We start from the raw sequence: 8,109 nt of genomic DNA on the forward strand, positions 1-8,109 counted from the left end.
TGTGAAGGAGGATAATCAAGCCTGGATGGATTGATGGAAGTGAAGTTATGTCCATACTAGGGATGCATGATATATTGTTGTTGGAATCGGTATCGGCCGTAATTTGTCATTTTTTATACATTAATGTTTTTGAGCCCCTTATAAATAAAGCACTAAATGCAAGCATCTGTCTATAACTATAAATATCAGTGTATTGTGGTTCTCTTGTGTTCTCAACAATAGGAAAGCATTCAATAATTGTCTCTAAGATGAAACAATACTGTTAAATAAACTAAATATGATTATGTAAATGCCAAAAACACAAGCATTAGTTTTTTTCAATGCTGGTTTCACATTTAATTTTTTGATTGATTAAACATTCAGATCTTCTTGTATCTGCTATAGATAGCTGCGTAAACAGAAGCTGATGGAATACTTGGCAGCCAAAGGAAAGTCATTTGTTCTATGGTGCCATCTAGTGGACAATCCTTTTGAGACGTGATTCTAATTATAAGATGTTTTATTTTCTTGTCTAAAGCTGTAAATAAAATGAATAAACTAAGTGGTGTTTGTTTTGTGCCAATAATGTTATGATGCAATGGCTAGAACCTAGAAAAATTGAAACAAAGTGGATGATTGTGATATGAATATGCTGCTATTACTAGAGACAGATGTTTATTATTTTTAAAACAAACTTTTAATGAGTTGGCCTACTCTTTTGGAGGTATGGAATCTCAACACTAGAGAATGTGATGGGAGAATCAGCAGCATTTGGCTGCCCCTTAAAAGCCTCATCTTCACATGTGGAAAAAACATTCAGTTTCTTTGATTCAATTATTTTTTTAGGAAAAAGAACAGAGAACACACCTACTCACTTTAGGTTTGGGTGCTATTTTTTTTTTGCTTGTGAGTGTGTCTGTATGTATCTTTTAAACATGTTTGTGGTGTATAGGTGCTTATAGCAGATATTGCTGTGTTATTTATCTGCAAGACTATCTAAAATAAGTAAAGGTTTTTAAAAATAAATGTATTTACCCTTAGTTTGAGTAGGCAAATAAGATCATCTGCCAATGGAATTTTCATTTTTACTCTTAAATTAAGACTTAAAAGTTGTTTGCCAACCATCATTAAGTCCAAAGGACTCGTTTCCACTCCCCGCTGAGGGAAAATGAAGTGGGCATCTTAACCTAAACCTATTCTTAGAGACTTATGGTAGGTTTGCTGAATTTCCTTTTTTTTAAGAGTACATCTCAAAGGTATTTTTTCTCTTTTGTCATGTTATGTCCGCAAACTTTAGAATATTTTAGCCTGAGAATTATGAATACTTTGTAATATTCAGTTAAAGGTTGCATAAATGTAAGCACAACACATGAGCTATAATACTGAACACATGCTGTAGTTACAGAGCTGCTAAAACAGAAGCTAGTGGAAATGGAAACTTTTCATACCTGAAATATGGTGTATTAGCTGTTTGTTATGGTTTACCCACCTGCATACTTCCATCCTTGAAAGCCGTTGAAAGTTCTCAGAGGTAGGGAGCGGTTGCTCATATTTGCTGTCATTCACTCAAGGTAATGATCACAATATATAAATAAACTTCCTCCTAAACAAAAGGGACTGGCATCTGTAAAAAGAGGTGTAAATACACTAAGTTCAATTCAATTCAATTCAGTTTATTTATATAGCGCCAAATTCACAACACATGTCATCTCAAGGCACTTTACAGTTCAACCAGATCATACAGTCAAATTGATACAAAGTTTTCTATCTAAGGAAAACCAGTTGATTGCATTGACTCATTGACTCAAATACAATCCCCCACACTAAGCATGCTTGTAGCGACAGTGGAGAGGAAAAACTCCCTTTTAACAGGAAGAAACCTCCAGCAGAACCAGGCTCAGTGTGAGCGGCCATCTGCCGAGGCCGACTGGGGTTCAAGGAGACAGAAGCAGAGATACAAAAAGCAGCTGTAAAAGGCGGCCCCGTCCAGGAAACACACAGCCAGGCAGAAGAGCTCCAAGGCAGCTCCCATGCCAGAGGACGAAGAGAGCACATCCACTCAGTCACGGTCAGAGAAACAGGACCACACTGGAAAACAGGCCGATCTCCAACATCTATTAACAAGGGTGTTGATAGAAGCAGCACAGCTGATGTTTTTTTCCAGGATGACGTCACAGCCAAACAGGAACAGACGAGGCAAAGCTACTCTGAGGAAAAGCAGAGAGAGCAGAAGGTTAGAGATTGAACTAACAGATTCTGCAGAATAGGAGAACAGAGAGAGAATGAAGCAGAATGATGAAATGGGGGTCCCTATGTCCTCCAAAAGTCTAAGCCTATAGCAGCATAACTATAGAGATAGCTCAGGATAACCTGAGCCACCCTAACTATAAGCTTTATCAAAAATGAAAGTTTTAAGCCTAGCCTTAAAAGTAGACAGGGTGTCTGCCTCACGGACTAAAACTGGTAGTTGGTTCCACAGGAGAGGAGCCTGATAACTAAAAGATCTGCCTCCCATTCTACTTTTAGAAATTCTAGGAACCACTAGTAAACCTGCAGATTGAGAGCGAAGTGCTCTGTTAGGAACATAAGGAACAATCAGATCTCTGATATAAGATGGAGCTTGGCCATTTAAGGCTTTATATGTGAGAAGGAGGATTTTAAATTCTATTCTTGATTTAACAGGAAGCCAATGAAGAGAAGCCAGGATAGGCGAGATATGATCTCTCTTTTTAATTTTCATTAGAACTCTGGCTGCAGCATTTTGGATCAGCTGAAGGCTTTTAACTACAGTTTGTGGACTTCCTGATAGTAAAGAATTACAATAGTCCAGCCTTGAAATAACAAATGCATGGACTAGTTTCTCAGCATCACCCCTGGACAGGATATTTCTAATTTTTGCAATGTTCCTCAGATGAAAGAAGGAAATTCTAGAAACCTCTTTGATATGGGATTTAAATGACAGGTCCTGATCAAAAATAACACCAAGATTTTTTACTTTATTATCTGAAATCAGTTTAATCCCATCCAAATGAAGTGACTGGCTAATCAGTTTCTTTTTCAGAGACTCTGGTCCAAAGACTATAACTTCTGTTTTGTCTGCATTCAGAAGCAGAAAATTAAGAGTCATCCAGGTTTTTATGTCTTCAAGACATGCCTGTAATCTATGTAATGGGTTAGCTTCATCTGGATTTATAGACAGATATAGCTGGGTATCATCAGCATAACAGTGGAAATTAATCCCATGCTGTCTAATAATTCTACCAATTGGGAGCATGTATAAAGTAAAGAGAATTGGTCCTAGCACTGATCCCTGTGGTACTCCACAGGTAACCTTTGAGCGTGTTGAAGATCTATCATTAACATGAACAAACTGAATTCGATCAGATAGATAAGATTTAAACCAGTCTAGTGCTGTTCCTTTAATTCCAACAAAATATTCAAGTCTTTCTAAAAGAATATTATGGTCAACTGTATCAAATGCAGCACTAAGATCCAACAGGATGAGCACAGATACAAGTCCATTATCTGAGGCCATGAGAATATCATTAGTGACTTTCACCAGAGCTGTTTCAGTGCTATGATGAGCTCTAAAGCCAGACTGAAACTCTTCAAAAAGTTCATTATGGTGGAAGTGATCGCAAACTTGTTTGGCAACTACTTTCTCAAGAATTTTGGATAAGAAAGGAAGATTGGATATAGGTCTATAATTGACCAAGTCATCTGGGTCAAGAGACGGTTTCTTAAGCAGAGGTTTAATTACAGCAATCTTAAAAGCTTTAGGTACATATCCCTGTAACAGAGATAGATTAATCACATCTAAAATGGAGGAGGAGATCAAAGGGAATACCTCCTTAAATAACCTGGTTGGAACTGGATCTAACATACAAGTTGAAGGCTTAGATGAAGACAATAATTTTGCTAATTCAGAGAGTTCAACTGGATCAAAGCAGTCTAAACCCGGTTCAGATTCCATGACTACCTCAGGTACAATCGCGGATAGAGGAGTGCTTATGATCTTATTTTTAATAAGATCAATCTTATTTATAAAGAATCCCATAAAATCATTGCTGCTAAGAGCAGGTGGAATGGACGGTTCAACAGAGCTATGGCTCTGGGTGAGTTTGGCAACTGTATTAAAAAGAAATCTAGGATTATTCTTATTCTCCGCTATTAATGAGGAGAAGTATGCTGCTCTTGCTTTACAAAGGGTCCTCTTATACAACAGTAAACCATTTTTCCAGACTAGGAAGGACTCTCGCAGGCCTGTGGAGCGATATTTTCTCTCCAGTTTCCTAGCATTTTGCTTCAAAGTACGCAGCTCTGCATTAAACCAAGGAGCAAGCTTTCTATTTTTAACGGTTTTCATTTTCAAAGGAGCTGCGTTGTCTAAGGCAATACGCAGAGAACTAGCAACCCCCTTAAGTGTTGTGTTTGATAACAAGACAACAGTTTCAATGATTCAATAGTTATTTGATGTGTCATTTTCTGCCCGGAGATATGGCAAACAATGGAATAGGTGTTGAAGAATAAATATTTTAAGTGTTTTTTCTATGGGGTTGTAACGTAGACATCACACTATGTGAAAGCTACAAATGACGGATTCAAAATAAACTTTATTATCTCTGCTCAATCATTAATCTTCGAAAAGGAGAATTTTTTTGTCACAATTAGAAAGGTACACACTACAATTATTTTTATTGTTAGAACAGCTGAAGTTTATTCTGAGACCTTATACTTAGTATAAGAAGCAGCATGCTTTCATCCTGGTTCAACTTCCTGGGAGCCAGACAAAAAAGAAAAAAAAAAGCTTAGAGAATCATCTAAAACACAAGTATACAGTAAATTCCACAGTGTTAAATATGCAGTGTCAAAGTACTTTGACTCTTTTAGAGTTATTACAACAACTGGAGTAAAATACACATTACGTAGAGTTTTAATTTAACACTAATTCTGAATTCAATTCAATTCAATTCAGTTTATTTATATAGCGCCAAATTCACAACACATGTCATCCCAAGGCACTTTACAGTTCAACCAGATCATACAGTCAAATTGATACAAAGTTTTCTATCTAAGGAAAACCAGTTGATTGCATTGACTCGTTGACTCAAATATAATCCCTCACACTAAGCATGCTTGTAGCGACAGTGGAGAGGAAAAACTCCCTTTTAACAGGAAGAAACCTCCAGCAGAACCAGGCTCAGTGTGAGCGGCCATCTGTCGAGGCCGACTGGGGTTCAAGGAGACAGAAGCAGAGATACAAAAAGCAGCTGTAAAAGGTGGCGCCGTCTAGGAAACACACAGCCAGGCAGACGAGCTCCGAGCCAGCTCCCATGCCAGAGGACGAAGAGAGCGCATCCACTCAGTCACGGTCAGAGAAACAGGACCACACTGGAAAACAGGCCGGTCTCCAACATGAATGGGACCAAATGCACTCTTAAAGTGTTACTTTAATACTGGAAAATTTACTGTGTAGTGACTTTAAAGTAGCTGAACCTGTGGATTGCTTAGAACATCATGCATGTTCAACGCTGAGCATTTTGATATGCTTCAGCCTTATTCCAAATGGTGTCAAATTAATCTATTTTTTGAAAATTCGGAACAGTTTACAACATTATAAAAATCTGAGAGCACATTTTTTTTTATGTTTGCTATTTTATTCAAACATAGAAAAGTGAAAAAGAGATATCAAGTATTTGGAGAGTATTAAGTGTTTACTTAATACTTGGTTAAACTAACTTTGGTAGCATTGCTGCATTCATCTAAACCTCAATCCTGACTAGTTAACCAGAGCCGGCTGCTGAAAAACGCCCCTATAATATGATGCTGCAACATCTATGTTCCAGAGTAGGGATGGCCTTATCTTACCTTACCTTACCCTACTCTACTCAACCTTACCTTAACCTTTCATCCTCCTTTCCTTTCCTTTCCTTTCCTTTCCTTTCCTTTCCTTTCCTTTCCTTTCCTTTCCTTGCCTTGCTTTGCCCTGCCCTTTCCTGTCCTCATTGTTAATATTTAATGGAGTAATATTTAGAATATTACAGTAGCTTTTGTTTGATATTAAAGAGGTCAACGTTTTCCTGTAGTTTTTCACCAGATTTGCACACCCTGCAGGAGGGATTTTGACCCAGTCTACAAGGTGAGACATGACTGTCAATCTGCCTGGGAGATTGACAGTCATGTTTAGCTTCTTCCATTTTACTTATCATTGCTCCAACAGTGGACCTTTTTTCAGCAAGCTGCTTGGTAAGCTCCCCACAGCCCTTTCCAGTCTTGTGGAGATGTACAATTTTTCTCCAGTGTGTTTGAACACCTTTTTGGTCTTTGCCATGTTAGTAGTTGGATTCTTACGGATTGTATGGGGTGGACAGGTGTCTTTATGCAGCAAACAACCTCAAACAGGTGTACCTAATTTAGGATGATAAATCAAGTAGAGGTGTGGACCATTGTGGACTTATCATTGTTGAAGAAGAGGGAAAAAGGAAATTTTTCAGAATCTTGCTCAGTCCAATCATATATAGAAAATAAATATTTTGGTTATGTTCAAGTGTATACAGATGCATCTAAAAGCCTAAGTAACAACAATGGGGTGTCATTTATCATCCCAGAATTTAATATTAAAAAATGTAAAAGGATTTCTGATGACGTATCAGTGTTTACAGGGGAAATGATGGGAATTATTTTGGCTTTGAGTTGGATTGAAGATGTTCGTCCTCTAAGAAGTTTAATTTGCTCTGATTCAAGCTCATCATTATATTCAATTAAAAATAATCATTCCAATAGTAGACCAGACCTTCTATTGGAGATTCAGTTAATACTTTATAGAATTCAGACCATGGGATTAATTGTCATTTTTACATGGGTTCCATCTCATATAGGAGTAATAGGAAATGAATTGGCAGACAGATATGCAAAACAAGCTTCAAAAAACAGTTGCATTGAGATACTGATTCCATTTAGTAAAGAGGAGATAAAATCTATTATAAAACAAAAGGTTAAGGAAAGATGGCAGAAGCAGTGGGAGAAGGAAAAAACTGGTAGATGGCTTTATAGCATTCAAAGGAAAGTTGGGGTAATGAGGGGAACAGGAAGAAGTAGAAAAGAAGATAATATCATATCCAGGTTACGTTTTGGTCATACAGGTTTAAACAGTACATTATTTATAATGGGAAGACATCCATCAGGAAATTGTGAATTTTGTTTTCAAGAAGAGACAGTAGAACATGTTTTGTTGTTTTGTCCAAAGTACTCTGAGGAGAGAAGGAAATTAGAATATCGACTTCTAAAGAATAAGTTACAATTAAAAATATCAGATATGTTGGGATATTGCTCCTCTTCTGAATATTTACGTCATTTATTAAGATTTCTTAAGAAAACTAAACTGATAGAAAGGATTTAGTTTTTTTTTTTTTTGTGTCCTGATCCACACTCCTTACCAGTAGGTGGCGGTAATGCACACCAATAAGTTGCTTGTCAACCGCCATTAAACAAGAAGAAAGAAAGAAAGAAAGAAAGAAAGAGGTGTGGACATTTTGAAGGCAGACTAACAGGTCTTGGAGGTTCAGAATTGTAGCTGATAGAAAGTTGTTCAAATTTGTATTTGCAGCTGTATTATACAAATAAATAGTAAAAAAAACCACATCATATTATGTCTCTCAGACTGGACATTACAATGATAATTTCAGACTCCTCAATGATTTCTTTGTGGGAGAACTTTCAAAATAGCAGGGAGTTCATATAGTTATTTTCCTCACTGTATTTAAAAACAACAAGTTGAAATCTGTACACTTAAATGTAACTCTCAGTTTAAACCTTTTACAGGCATATTTTACGTATAAAATAGTTATCCTAAATTGGGGATTTAGTATTGTCTTTTAAATGGAGATGTTCCTCAACAAAATACACAATTATACACAGTTCAGGAGTTTATTTTTAAATCAGCGGAAAATGTTAAAGAAATGGGATTTTTAAACCAAAAAAAGAATGCCCCCCCCCCCCAAAAAAAAAAAAAACAAACAAAAAAACACATACATACGGGTCTTACAGGGTTTGTTTGCATTTTTTTCAACCAATGGGCGTCGGTTTTCCGCGCCTGCGCACTGTTCTTTTTTCTTCAAACGTTCAAACTGT

This window comes from Cyprinodon tularosa, unplaced genomic scaffold, assembly GCF_016077235.1.
Source record: "Cyprinodon tularosa strain WSP-4 unplaced genomic scaffold, ASM1607723v1 ctg404, whole genome shotgun sequence".
NCBI classification, from domain to species: Eukaryota; Metazoa; Chordata; class Actinopteri; order Cyprinodontiformes; family Cyprinodontidae; genus Cyprinodon; species Cyprinodon tularosa.